Source organism: Myotis myotis, unplaced genomic scaffold (genome assembly GCF_014108235.1).
Source record: "Myotis myotis isolate mMyoMyo1 unplaced genomic scaffold, mMyoMyo1.p scaffold_m19_p_2, whole genome shotgun sequence".
NCBI classification, from domain to species: Eukaryota; Metazoa; Chordata; class Mammalia; order Chiroptera; family Vespertilionidae; genus Myotis; species Myotis myotis.
In genome coordinates this window covers 170,798,622-170,813,035 of record NW_023416324.1, presented here as the reverse complement: position 1 = coordinate 170,813,035, position 14,414 = coordinate 170,798,622, and the positions used below count along the sequence as shown (strand labels likewise).

The following is a 14,414-nucleotide window of genomic DNA, read 5'->3' as shown; positions in this document are numbered from 1 at the left end:
GAGTTTTTTGTTTTGTTTTGTTTGTTTTTTTTGGTACATGTAGTAGAATAGCTGCACATAGTAAGGTTGCAAGTGCAAAGTAATAAAACCTGTGCCATGGAGCTTTATTTAGAAGACCAGGGTTCAAGTACTGGCTTTACCATTTCCTACTCTTCAAAGACTAGGGTTCAAGTACTGGCTTTCATGTTCCCTAGTCCTGAAACCTTGCCTAATCTCCCTGACCTTAGTTTCCCCAATGGATAATTGGGAAATCTTTTTTATAAGGTTGGTGGACAGGTTAAGTGAGGTTCTGGACATTAAATTGGGATTTTTTTTCCTTCTGTACAGTTCATAAACTGGGTTTGAGGGCCATTTTAAAATAGTTCCCCAAAGTTTTCCTTTGAAGGGAAATGCTTGGATGTTTGTTTTCATTCACTTGTTTTATTTTATTTTATTGAATGAAAAAGAAATGAATTTATAGTCAGGGGATATATGGCATCTAACACACTTAGGGAACATACATGCTTGTAAGACTCAGTTATAGTTCATATAATTAGAATGGCAGAACCATCTGCTTTGAGACATTATAAAAACTTTAGCAGTCAAGGTTCTAATGCAGACTTTGTGCATGCTGGATATGGAATCCCAGGACATGATTACAATCTCCCTGATGGGTAATAGCCCAGTTTTGCAGGCAGGGAAACTCGAGCTTAGAGAAAGTAGAACTTACATAAATCTAATATCAAGCTTTGAACTTCATCCTGAACTTACAATGACCTCCAGAAATCCTTTCTATCTACAGATGTGACAAGTCCTGCTTGACTTTGTTTATCCTTTATCCTCTCACTCCAGGGGCAGGCCCTCATTCCAGGCTGGATAAAGCAGTGGACATTGGCAGTCTCAATGTCTCATACTTGATTAATGAAGCTAGATGAGTGTCTTGACTTTTCCTTCAAAGAATCTGCTCATTTTGAACTCCTTTGAATGCACTCATTCATCAGCCTTTACTTCTTTTTTTCTCCTTTTTTTTAGAAGGTATTTGCCTTTCTCCACCTCTGATTTTGAGGTCAGGAGTGTTTGAAGAGGACTTTGTATTTTCTTTTATGGGTGGAAAATTCATTGACTATTTCCCATCATCTCCTCCAACCATGTGGTGGTGGGAAGAGAAGGCACAGGGTTGGGAGTTAGGAGCCATGGTTCTCATCTTGATTCTGTCACTGACCAGTGAGAGAACTTTGAGTCAACCTTTCCTTTTCCTGTTAGGGGTCTCAGTGTCTTCATCTGGTACTACAAGATGACTCCTAAGATTTAAAATTTCTACATGATTTATGGTGTCAAAACCATCAATTTTGCTGAGCGGCCTAATTCTGCAGCTGTTTCTTTGATACTTTTCAATCTTTAGATTTAATCTATTCAATAATATATAATTTTTTAAAGGGAAGCTTTTATAGACACTTCTGAAATATAAGGGTGGTGGTGGGGATAAATGGATGTTAAAAAATAGAAAACAACCAATTAAATAGTATATAGCATGTAATTCTCCTTGGAAACTTACCACGAAATTGAGGAGCACTTTAACAACTGGTAATTTAAATTGCATTTGAACTCTGTTAATGGTTTGTTTGCATGAGAACTTCAATCATTTCACAGCCCTTCTTCAGCAAAGCTACTTGTTCTCATTATGGAAAAAAAAATATTAAAAGAGAAGTTGACTATGGAAAAGTGAGGCCACTTTCATTTGTGCATTTGAGGGAAGCTGGCAAGTGTGTGAGAGGTTGCCTGAGGGCCAAGGTTGGAGAGCCTTACCTTTCAGGGAATAGAAATCTGGGAACTCAGACACCAGTTGTGGCAGTTGTAGAAACTGCTCTGATTTATATCTCCCTCTGCAAGGAGAAGCTTAGGTTTCCTGGGCCTTGTGGTGGAGGCTGTCTTTTGTTTTCTGTATGACCGTGCTGTCCACAGGTCCAGTACTGGCCTCCTCATTCTTCATTCCTCAGCAAGTTTGAAATTATGCCTTTCTCTCATTTCAGTGGAATGGCTTTGAGAATTCTAATGTTCTTGAAAACCACTAGTTCTCAGAAAACTCATTGCTGTGTTGGGCTATCTTGATTACTAGTATGCTGTTGTCTAACTTAATTCTTTCTGCTGTTGGGCTGTACTCTGAGAGCTTTGAAGCAGGTGTTCAGAGACTTGAGTATGGGACTCGGGATTGTGCTCCAAAGCCTATTATGTGACCAATGGACAGTCCCTTTGCCCAATGAGTCTCCCTACCCTCTGTCAAAGTGGCGGTCACTGGGTCTAGTGGACAAGCCCTGGACTGGAGCCCTGGATTGTCTGGCACTCATGGTGGGGTCCTGTAGTGGCCACCTCCTTGCTCTGGCCCCAGCTTCTCCTCCTGTCAGTGGGAGAGTTGATGTGGGTTATTTTATTACGATCCTGCAACTTTGATCTTATATGGATATTTGAAGACTGAATGAGAAAATATACATGAAACAATTGTATGATTGATTTAATAATATCTAAAATGATGACAATGAACATAGGATTAGTAGTTTTTCTAGTATGTGGATCTCTCCTGCATATAAAAGACACATTTAAAGCAGCCAGCTGCTTCGGCATCTGTGTGTGTTGGAATATATATTGCATCATTCTTAGCAAATAGTAATAGCTCTTAATTAAATGAAACCTGTAATGAGGATTTCCTGGCAAGTGTCAAGATTGTCTAGCTCTCTGCTATTCACTTGCTCTTACTTTTCAGGCAAGGGAATCAAGGTTCAGAGGGCTTGCTTGCTCCTATAGTTAGAAATGTGTCTCCAAACTCATATCCCTTGTTTCTTTTTATTTGTTGTAGTTCAGATTTTGCTATTAACTTTTTTTCTTGCCTACCTAACATGTATCTAACTAATTGATCTGTCTCTTTCATCTGTGATATTACCATGAAGCTATTTTCCTAGGAGAGCTGAGGATGAACACTGGGGGACTGGCATTCTCTTTCTCCACCATTCTGAGACAAATTAGTGAAATACAAGTGCCAGGAGCTTAGGAGGAATAGAGGTGAGCCACTAGATTTGTGGGTTTCAAGCCTGGCATCCTTCTCACTATTGCCTGGTCAGTGAGTTCATAAACCTGGAAGTTCTAAAGCTGCTAAGATCCTAGAAATTCATGAGCAACCTTCTTCTCCAGTTTTCCATAGGTGGGATCACTGAGGCTCAGCAACAGAACTGAAGACAGAATCCACTCACCTGATTCTAAGTTTAGGGCTTTTCCTAAACTGAACACTTATTGGAGGGAAGGAATTTCTTCTTCAATTGGTAAGTCCTATGCAGAAAAGAAAACTTTTCCTTTTTATAATCAATGTGCATGTTTTAAAAATCAGTGTTTTCCATTTAAGGAAAGCATGACACTAATAATTAACATGGACAAAGAACTAGAGGAGAACCAACATGTTCTTTCTTTTTTTCTTAAGCTAATTTCATTGGCAATGGATGGAATATAATAATGCTAATAAAATGTGTGGCAAAGAAAAGGCAGGACTCAGCTCTTAGAAGTTGGCTTGAAGAGAGACTGGAAGAAAATTTGGAGAAATGATGATTTCCGGTGGCTGATAATTGTATTGCTTCCTTCTTTCTCCTTTGGCATGGAGGAAAGTGTTCTTGAAATTGAAAGACCAAAATGAAAATGTCAATGACCAGTTTTATGGACATCTGTGATGAAAGAAAGTAATATTATTGAGTGTTTTTTTTTTAAACCCCTTTATATGGTGCTTCTTCTGTGATTTCATCTTATTTTCACAACAATCTGTTCAGGTAGGGGAGGCTAACTTTGCTTAAGCAAAAGGTTGAACACTATGTGTTAAAGGGTCTGAGTTCGAATCCTGTTGCACATTCAGAAAGGGTACTGGTGACCAAGTAAAGTAAGATTTCCCTTGTGTTTTGGAATTCCTCTGTGTTTAGAGGGTAGAATAGAACATTATGTTCTAGAAAAGAGGGGTGGTAGGAAGAATTAATACTGTGGGCTACGCTGGGCTGTGGGGAGACTTGAGGCAAGTAGCTGGGGAATTCTGGGACAGGCTTCTATTTAGAATTCTAGATCTGTGGTCTCCATCTTGAGGGTCAATCTGTCTGTGCCCCAACCACTGACTTTATACTGACTACATAATATGGCTTACCATGCTTATGATGTAGTTTTTCCAAACAAAGCAGATGCTGTTGTGATTGATAAAACCTAACTTTATTTAAAAGTGTGGCTCAGTTTACAGTTACATTTCATTGCCCTTTTTTTCTTCATCAATGTATCTTAAAAGAACAACAGAATTTCTACGCCTATGGATCTGCATAAGATAAAAGGCTGGACACCATGGCTTTGACTTTTAAAGAGTGTAGCCTGTTAAAATTTTCAAGCATGATTTTGAAAGCTTCATCCCAAGCATACTTTTTAAGCATCCAATGTGGATCTTTGTTACCTGTTCTATTTTCTGAAATTTTTTTCAGTGTTAGAAATTAAATTGTGATGAATATGAAGCCTTGCATTTGGATAAAAAAAAAAAAAAATCTAGTTTGCAATGGTAGAGTGGGAGAGAGTACCTAAACAGGAGTGAGCTGAAAGAGACAAAAGGAATTTTTGTTTGTAAGCTAATTTATGAGCCAACAGTGGCTTTTGTCCTCACTGATGCAGCCTTAAGCTGCATTGAACAGAATGTTATCTAGAATCAAGTTGGGGGAGGGAGGGTCCCCTGCTGGAAACCAGCAAGTTTAGAGGTAATGTGGGCATCAGGCCTAGTTTGAGCAGGCACAGTTGTATCTATGCTGTGCTCCTTGTTCTGCCCTCTTCTATGTGTTGGCTTCATTGTCAGGATGTTTCACCTCATGGTCAAGAGACGGCTGCTCACTTGCCATTTGGGGAAAGAGAGCCCTGTTTGCCATATCCCCATAGACTTGGGTAATTGCATTCCTCTGCACCAGTCACTGAGGCCACAAGGAGGACACTGTGCTAATTGGCATGTATGACCTGAGGCTCTGCTCTGAATATTGAAACAATACCTCCCCGACCTCATGGCAGCTACACAGTGCGATGTGGTGGTCCCTCAAAAGAACATCTGGGTGCTATTAGGAAGCGGAGAGAGGACTAAAGCTATGTGAGTGACTATCAGCCTCCATTCAGAGCTCCCCTAGAGTGTCAGACTTTAGTCCTCACCTCATCCTCTGAAAGGGACTTGAGCCAACGGGACTGTCCTCATGAGGATGCTGAGAGGACCGGAAGTGATAGCCCACCAGGAACTGTTACAGGAATGAGAGCCTGGAGAACTTTATGGCTTTAAGGCTAGAAAACCCAGTCAAACGAGAGACAGCATCTCTTGTTCATGAGTTTTCCCCAGAGTCTCGTGGGATGTCTGGCACATGGTCGGTGCACAATGCATTTTCATGGAGAGAAAGAAGAAATCCAAAGGCAGTGAGTGTTCCTTTCCCTATGGGTGGTCCCTCAGGCACTGGCCAGTTCTCTGTTGAAGTATTTTAGGAGTTCTAGCACAGGTGAGGCTGGACTGCATGGTTTTATGAGGGTGAAGAAATGACTGGACAGAAAAAGGCTTTTGGGACCACTATGGCTTAAAAAAGTTTGTGAGTTCATAAAAAGGCAACAAATATTATGGGAGGGGGTATCAGAAGGTCTTACAATGATTAGATGTGCAACCCTAAAAGAACAAGGTCCCTCTGCCTTCATTTCCCTGATCTGAGAATTAGGAATAATAATCATTGCCCTGTCTACCTCTCATGTTTGTTTAGATCAAATGGGTCGATAAATGCTAACCTGTTTTGTAAACTATAAGGTGTGTCCCATACACGACAGGTTAATCCTTTTGTTTCATTTTTTAGTTTAAAGACTCATCTTGAACATACAGAAAAATAAGGCGATCTAACGTGTAACCCCCAGTGCCCTACCTGGTACATAGGACATGCTCAATGTATGTCCTTTTGTCTAACCCTGCACCACCATCATCACCAAGGCTGGATAGGCACTGATGTGTTCTCAGTATTGGAAAGGAGTTAGATCTGCAATCTTGCTCAATGATGGAGGTTGATATCGACATGAAATAGTGTATCATTATTACTTCCCATATTTATTTTTGTTCTAGACAGTAGGAGGTGGAACAAGGTAGATCAGAGATGAAGCATCAGTGCTTGAGAAAAACCCTAGAAACTACAGTCTAACAGGTTGGCTCTTGCTTTGTTTGATTAGCTAATCACACCTTCTGCTCCAGGCGTGACTGGCCCAGTGGGAGTCAGGAAGGAAATTATTTTCCTCTGTTGATACTAGTGTATAATTGTTGACGATAGCCAAGGGCTTTCAGTTTTAATATTTCCTCTTTGGTTCTCAGAATAATCAGGTAGTAGTCTCTGCCGAAAGCAAAACATTGGTCACTTCCACTTGACTTTGAGAGGTGAATGTCTTGGCTCCCTACAATTACTTGGTCAGGTGGTTTTTTGGGCATGTGTGACCATCTGCTTGGTCACCTTTCGCTGCTTCTATGTTATTGCTTCAAAAATTGCAAAAGGACTTGCTGGGTCTGAGCAGGGAACCATTCAGCCTCCTGAGACTTTTTGTTCTTTTCTAGCCCGGAGATGTCTTGTATGAGGTCTTTGCTGTCCATGAAAGTAAAAGGAAGAGCTCTCTTTCTCTCTTTCTTGCTTTCTGCCTTTTAATTTCACATTCTTCTATTGCCTGACCTGAGGAGAGTGCAGACACCTGTACTTTGAGGAGGGCTGTGGGGGTCAGAGGAATTTTCATTAGGTTACTGTGCAATAGAAAGGGTCTGATGCTGAATTGATGGAGAGCCTCAAGAGTCCTTTGTAGATTGCTGCCAAGTATCTACCCATGTTCACAGAAAGTATGCTTGTTCTCTGCCCTGATCTCCGTGTTTGTCTGGAAGTCAGTGAACCTCAGGACATCACAGTGAAATAGGCACAGTCCCTGACCTCAAGAAGCTTACAGTCTAGTTAGAGAGAAAGACAGTGAAATATACCTTAGAGAAGTATTGTTTATAACACACATTCAGAAATCACCACATATGTTTCAGGCCTCACATTAGGTGCTTGGAAAATCAAGGTAAGTGATTTATAGGCTCGGATCTCATGGGGCTTATGTGAAAGGTTGGGAGAGTCGAAATAATTGAGACCATTGGGAAAGGTTTTCAGGAGGAGGGAATCTGCTCTCAGAAGTTCTCAGTGAGCCATGGAGCCTTATGACATAAGCCCAGGGGGTTGGAAGGTTGGGCCTGTGGCTATAGTTTGGCTCACTAGGCTGAGCAGATTCTAAGGATGGATTTATTGGATAGCAGAATACAGCTGGGCAGGAAGGAGTCTCTCATCTTGCATGTGTGGTTCTGGCTCTAGTTCATTCTGACCAATGGACTGTAGCTGGATGTGTCTGTTGACTTTGAACTGCACAGACATTTCCATGGCCACCTCCGTGGCCAGAGCATGCTTGCATCTGTGTTTCTAAACTAGACAGCATCTCTGCATTCTGGGGCACAAAGGTTCCTTTTTGAGAGTTTTGACAGTGAATCTTTTATAGTCTACTGCCCAGGCCTCATGAGAAGTGGTGGAGTTGGTAGGGGCCATTAAAATAATCTCAAACTTGGATACTGTCTTTATTATCTATTGATGCATAACAAATTACCCCAAATTTAGCACCTTAAAACAACAAAAAAAAAACTTATTATCTCACAGTTTCTGTGTCAGGAATCGGAGCAGCTTAGACGGGTGCCTCAAGGTGTCTCTCAGAGGTTGCAGTCTGCGTGTCTGTGGACTTACTGTCTCTTTCGAAGGCTCAATGAGGAAGGAGGTGGAGGGATGCTTACCAAACTGATAGAGCTGTGGGCAATATTCAGTTACTCACTGGTTGTTGGACTTCGGGCCTCAGTTACTGATAGTTGGCTGGAGGCCACCTTCAGTTTCTTGCCATGTGGGCCTCCCCATAGGGCAGCTCTCAACATGGCAGCTGGCTTCCCTCAGAGTGAGTGAGCAAGGCATGCAAGCCAAAGCCTTTTGTAATCTAATCCTGGAAGTGACACATTGTTCCCTGTGCGTCATTCTATTTGCTAGAAGCAAGTCAGTCAATCCAGCCAACCAAACTCAAGGAGAGTGATTGCACAAGGGTATGAGTAGCAGGTGTGCATTTATATGGGGCCAGCTTAGGAGCTGCCTAAGTTACGGTCATTCTCTAAGGTGAGTGTAGGAGTTCCATGGAACCACTGAATGAACTCAGCACACCTCTGTGAATCAATTGCACTTGAAGACTTTTGGATGAAACGCCATTTAAAGTCCTAATAGAAACATTGATATATAGAGTACAAAATAAGCATGGTTTTCAGAGGAAAAACACAAGTTTTCAATTACTAGTAATGCTATGCTCCCATACCTCTACATTTTCACTTTCCTTCACAGTTAGAGCTTCTTTGGTAAAAATTTTTGAATGTTCTCGCTTGAGGTCTTTACTGTACAAGTGAGACACCAAGATCTGAAGAGGGGACACCCTCTTCTTGGGCCACAGAGCATTAGTAGCCATGGAACAACCATCAAAGGCTCCTCTGACTCTGGCCCAATGCTTCCCTTCTACCTCTCCACACAGTGTATGCTTCATTATCAGTCCATATAACTTCCAGGCATGCTTTCTCTGTGTTTTGCAACCTCCATCCTGTCCCAGGAAGAAATTGGGGAAAACAGGTTAAAATTTGGAGTCTTGAGCCTTCATGTTTTCCCGCTAGGTAAATTTCAGGGTCTACATCTCCTGTTGGGTCTTGCTTTTTCCTGAAAAGTTGCATAAATCAGTATTACTTGGCTCTGATAGCATGTCTCTGCAGCTATGAAGAACAATTGTATTGAGAACAGTGAGCCAATACACAACATTATTACTGTGAGACTGACAGAATCAGATATAAAACCTCACCCAATACCTTCTGTTTGGCAGAAAGTTCTTTTCCAGAATATCCATCTTTTTCCCCTACCAAAATAGTTTTTATCAAACCAAGATTGGCAGTACATTTTATATAAGATGACAGGCTCCCTTAGAATCCACCTTAACATTCCTAAAAAAATCAATGGCAATGGAGACTTAAAATGGTGGTCAAGCTCATTAGGAGCCTTACTGCCAACATAAGGAAAGCCAGCTTTGGCCGTTGAGATGGTCACTGGCCAGAATGTAATACTATTCCCCTTTCCATGACCCCTTTCAATATTTTTTATAGTTTTAGTGCTTTCAAGGTGTTTCTTATCAATTATTTGATTTTTATTGAAAGTCCATTGTACATAGTTTTAGTTGGTTGAAGACAAGAGGGTAAAGCAAAATTTGGAGTAGGAAGACTATCATGTGTTAACTGTGTAATCTCACTTAAGTCACTTAATTATTTTTTAAAACTGGTTTCCACACTTAAAAAATGGGGCAAATAGCACCTTCTTCAGGATCCTTTTTTGCTCACAAAGCATCATTATATATATATATAGTACCCTGAGAGGGTACTAAGTATGCAGTTGGTGGCCATTAAATGTTAAGTTTTTGGTCTCCTTCATATCTGTACCTGCTAAAAATCCCTTCAGTTCTTTTCTCTGTTAGGTCATTATCTCCAAGTCCCCATTCTACACTGTCCCTTGGCTTGGACCAGACCTGTAGCATTTGCATATGTCACCCTGATTTCATGTTTTCCTGAGTAACTAAAAGCCTTAACATTTACAGTTTTGCTCCTAAGACATGAATACAGACATAATATGCTCACATTTTCTGGTATTTAAAAAAATAGTACTTCTGGGAATAAAATATTCATGCATGATATTTCATGAGGAAGGCCTCTTGGGCATTTCTACTTGAAAAGTAAGTGTTGGTTTTCATGATAAAATGGTCTAGTATACTGCTAGTGAAAGGCGCGCCGCCCGCCTCTCCGGGCGGTGCGGGAGGAGGAGTCTGGCCGGTGGGCTCTGGGATCCCTCCGCGGCCGCTGGCCTCCCCGAGCGGGTCCGAGTGTCCCGACCGGCTGCGTGGTGGCCGGCGGCGGGCTGTGGGGTGGGGCCGGGCGGCGACCGACTGCGGGGGAGGTCATGGGAGCGGAAGGCCTCACTGCCTGGCTCTTCCCTCCCTTCCCCCGTGGTCGGCTCCCCGCTTGCCCGCGCTGGGGCCGGGGGTCCATGCTGCCCTTGGGGCCCGGTCGGGGGTGGCCGGGGCCTGCGTGGGCCAGCCGCTGGGCCCCATGGGGGGGGCATTGGCTCCCCAGCCCACGGCGGGAGCTCGGCGTGGGCTGCCACCCGCCCGCTGCCCCCCGGACCGGGCCCAGGGCAGCAGCGGCGGCAGCGCAGTGGCGCGCGTGCCCTAGCTCGGGGAGGCCGCCATGCTGCAGTGCACCGGCCCCATGGACGGGCCTGCTCCGAGCGGATGCCGCTCCTCCAGAGCTGGGCCACTCCACCGGCCGCACCCCGTTTGCTGGGCCTGTGCCACCCAGACGCGCTGGAGTCCCAGTCTGCCCGCAGGCCAGCTGCGGGGCTGTGCGGGAGGGCCATCCTGCCTTGTGGCGAGTTTGAGTGGCAGCAGCAGGAGCCGGGCAAGGACTGCACCCTCCATCTTGCCTTGGGTCCTCCATCTTGGGACAGAGCCAGGTGCGCCCTCCATCTTGCCTTGGGTCCTCCATTTTGGGACGGTACCATGTGCTTCCTCACGGGAAGAAGCCGCTACTAGCCACACCCAGGATTTCTCTGGACTAACCAATAATAATCAAGGGAAGTGCACGCCATCACTATGACCGACTTGCGCCTGGCCAATCAGTGGGGCCCACAGTCCCCTCTCCTGCCCTCACTCCACCCCCCCTTTAAAACCCCCTGTCCCATCAGGCGTCTCTCTCTCTCGGCCACTGGAGCTTACCGTTGCATCGGTGAGTGTGGCAGGGGAGCCAAACCTAGGTTTGAAATAAATGACTCTTTGCTTTTGCATCGGACTGACTGGCTCCCTGGGGGTCTTGGGAACTTTGAATTCTGGGCACAACACTACCAGCCTCCTGTTCTTTTCTAAGTGGAAGCTTCTCTGAGACCTGGCCAGGGCTGACCCTCCTTGGCTTCTCTTTGGACTTCTTTAGGATGACATCACCTCACTCTACTTCAATGGTGACTGGCTTGAGTTATATCAGTTATTAAAAATGATCTAATATTTTCCACTTAAGTCTAGGGCTCTGGCTCATTCTAGAATTAAGCTAGTGATTTATTTATTATACGGTACAAGACGGCTGTAGCCACTTTATGATGTAATCTAAGAATGACATGAAAACAAAATAGGCTTTTACATAATGAAAGTGTTCCTGTAATACATTTTATAGCAAGTATTTTTTTTTTCCCATTGAATATGGAGATATATTTTTTTTTACTTTTCCTCCACTTCTCTCTTACCTTCTTTTCCCATTTATGAGTCTTGAGGGCTTTAAATCAATTCTAAAAAATCAGTATTTAAAACACCACAAAGACTTTGGTTGATTCTTCTAATCTTATCTTGTCATCATCTTCATTCCCTTTCCCCTTCCTCTGTCTATGGCCTCTGTGATGGCCACTGCTCTCTGCTCAGCAGTCTATAGGGTCCTCTCAGCACATGGCAGTCCTCACCATTCCTTTGCTCATGCTGTTCCTTCTACTGGAAATGCTTCCCTGATCCTGAATTTTCTTCTGCTAAAAATGGTGATAGTGCACTGGTTCCTACAGATAACAAACTTCTTCAGGCCAGCTCCAATGTTCCTCTAGTCTACCTCCACACCTTTTTTTAAGCTTCTGCCTCTACTTAGGAAACCTTTATCTCTATTTCTTACAACTTCATACAATAGCAAGCTCCCTTTCCCCACTCCAAGGAATAGTCACAGAACATAAGCATTAGAAGAGGAGACTAACTTAGGAGACTAAGGGGAAAGGGCCTTTGTAGCTCTGGTTCTGCTCCTAACACTGAGATATGAGGAGATCATGGCCCATCTTTGTGTTTCAAATTTTTTTATCTGACGGATGGGTGGTGTGGATTTCATTTAATGTGGCCATAAAGTATTTTAGTAGTGACTCCTTGAGGTGCTGTGTTGAGAAGGATTCTGAAGCTGTATCCTGACTGACTAAGAAAGAGTCGATGATCATTTAGCAATATTTATAATGGCTGCGGGTGAGGAAGGGAAGAGAGAGTGGAGGCATACAAGGGGTCTCTTGGCTATTTTTGGATTAGATATTTAGAGATCTCTTTTTCCTTTATTTTTTTGGGATGCTTTGATTTGCTGACATTAAATGTCTTGCCCAAGGTCACATAGCAAGTAGTGGCTAGAATCCAATTCTCAGGTATAGAGATAGTTAAAAACTATTCTAATTTCACATTTATTCATGTAGCCTGGCTATGGGAGTTGAAAAGCTGGGAAATACTAATAGTACTAAAGGGGTCACGGTCTATTAGATACACAAGGCTCCCCAAATTTTGTATGTTTTTGAGGTGGAGAGGGGTCGGGAGATGCCTTTCATCTCTGTATTTTCTTTGTTTCCAAAGAGTTATAATGTTTGCACTGTTCTAATTTATGTCAAGGATGGCATTTTGAAGTCAAGGTCATGAAGTTAGTTGACTCTACCAGGGTGTTATTGGGTTAGGGCTCATGGAGTTAACGCATGAATCTTTGGATACTCTGTGCTCCTCCTCTACCCCAGACAAAAGGTTTAGTTCTCAGCAGAGCACAGCTGAAAAACAGAAAAAAAGAAAAGAAAAATAGAAAAGTTCTAGAATAGTGGAAGAGACAGACAGAGGAGAGAAAGGAAGAGGGCAGTAGTCTAGGATGGTAGACAGCACTTTGAGTGATGAAAAATAAACTGGAGGTGGTTAGAGCGGAGAAGAGAGAAAGAGGATGGAGGAGACAGGAGCAGAGTAGGACTCTGCCATGGAAGGGGACACAGACTCTGTCTTTGCAGGTAGAGGCTGATACTGACGTTTTCTTGTAGAGGGAATAAGAAGTTGGACTGCTTGTCCTTTAAGGTCCTCCCTGTCTGCAGAGTCTGAAATTCTCAGAAGGCACATTCTGTGTGCATTTAAATAATTTCCTTTTTTAAATGAAGGCTTTATAGATGAAAGTGACTCTTCCTTTCTCCATGGTCTTGGCACACATAAATGCTGACTTATCTTGGGCAATCTTTTGTCCCATTTAGCATTATTGATGAAGGAAAGTAGGCTAGCTGAGGATGTCTTTGTACTGGATATATTTTTGAGGATGGTTTCTGTGCTTTTTAAAAAGATACTTCCAGAGAATTCTGTCTGTTTGCTGCCCTCAATCCTATAGTCAACGATTTGCTTTTTCTCTACCGTCCGAGTGCTTTGTGTATGCGTCCTAGAATATTCATGTCACTGTGCTCTGCTGTATAAGCAGACTTTTAGTCTTCCTCTTCCACTAGATTGTAGAAGCTTCTTAAGAGCATTAAGCATATCTTTATTCCATAAGAGGACCCTGGGTGCCTAGTGTAGTGGTTTGCAAATGATAATGATGACTCATTAACAACTGTTTATTGAGCACCTACTGTGGGAATAGAATCTTGAACAGAATCAAGCAAACCTTCAAATATATGAGTAAATATATAATGTTTAGATTGTAACCTATTTTCAGAAGAATAAAGCAGGTTAAAGGCACAGAGGATAGGGAGGACACAGATTTAAATTCATTGGTCTGAGAAGGTCTTACTGAGAAGAGTGCACTTGAGCAGGAACCTGATGAGGCAGTGAAATGAGGCAGTGAACATGAGATAAGAGGAGGGAGGATGTTTTAGGCCGAGAGAAAAATATTGCAAAGGCCCCGAGGCAGAAGCATGCTGGGTATATTCCAGAAAAGTGAAGCAGCCAGTGTGGTGGGAATGCAGTGGCCATGGTGAATGGTATGGGAGAGGAGGTTACCCACGCTCATAAAAATAGTTGCAGCAGTAAATATTTGTTGAGTACACATTGAAGATGCTCAGAAAAAAAAAAAAAGTCTTTGTGTCTTAAAGAATCCCCAGAAATTTGACAAAAGGATGACATAAACTATTTCTTGTTTTTAGCTTTAAGATACAGAGGCAGTAGATGGGGGATGGGACAGTACTGGGGGTCAGCTCAAAGCAGGTCCAGTTTTGGAGGGTACTGGTTTCCCTCCTGTGTGTCGCCTGCCTTCCATAATGGAGATAGCACACCTGCAGGGAGGCTGGAGCCCTGGGTGCAGATGGGCAATTGCATGCCTAACCACCCATTCAGGCACCCACTTATTTGTTTTCCGCATGCAAATATGGGGTTTTTTTTGCAGATGAATTTAATATATTTGTTGCTTCCCCATTTTATTTAAAACAAAACAAATGACCAACCATGTCAGTTGAGGGCAACAAATAGAAACATGATGACACGGCTGAAAGGGATCCTAGGCAAATCAGTCTTTTCTGTGC

General features: G+C 43.0%; 1 protein-coding gene across 8 annotated transcripts in view; it reads left to right on the top strand.

Moving 5' to 3' along the window:
* Positions 1–14,414, top strand: part of LOC118675946 (LIM domain containing preferred translocation partner in lipoma) — a 665,496-nt gene that overhangs the window by 71,393 nt on the left and 579,689 nt on the right. For 5 of the 8 annotated variants that reach the window (XM_036348973.1, XM_036348968.1, XM_036348969.1 and 2 more), the window contains one exon: positions 3,163–3,290. The exons of 2 other annotated variants lie outside the window; for them this stretch is intronic. The gene's annotated coding sequence lies outside the window, so the exon portion shown is untranslated. Of the gene's footprint in view, positions 1–2,921; positions 3,034–3,162; positions 3,291–14,414 lie in introns of all 8 variants that reach the window. One more of the 8 variants, XM_036348971.1, reaches the window with a different exon arrangement.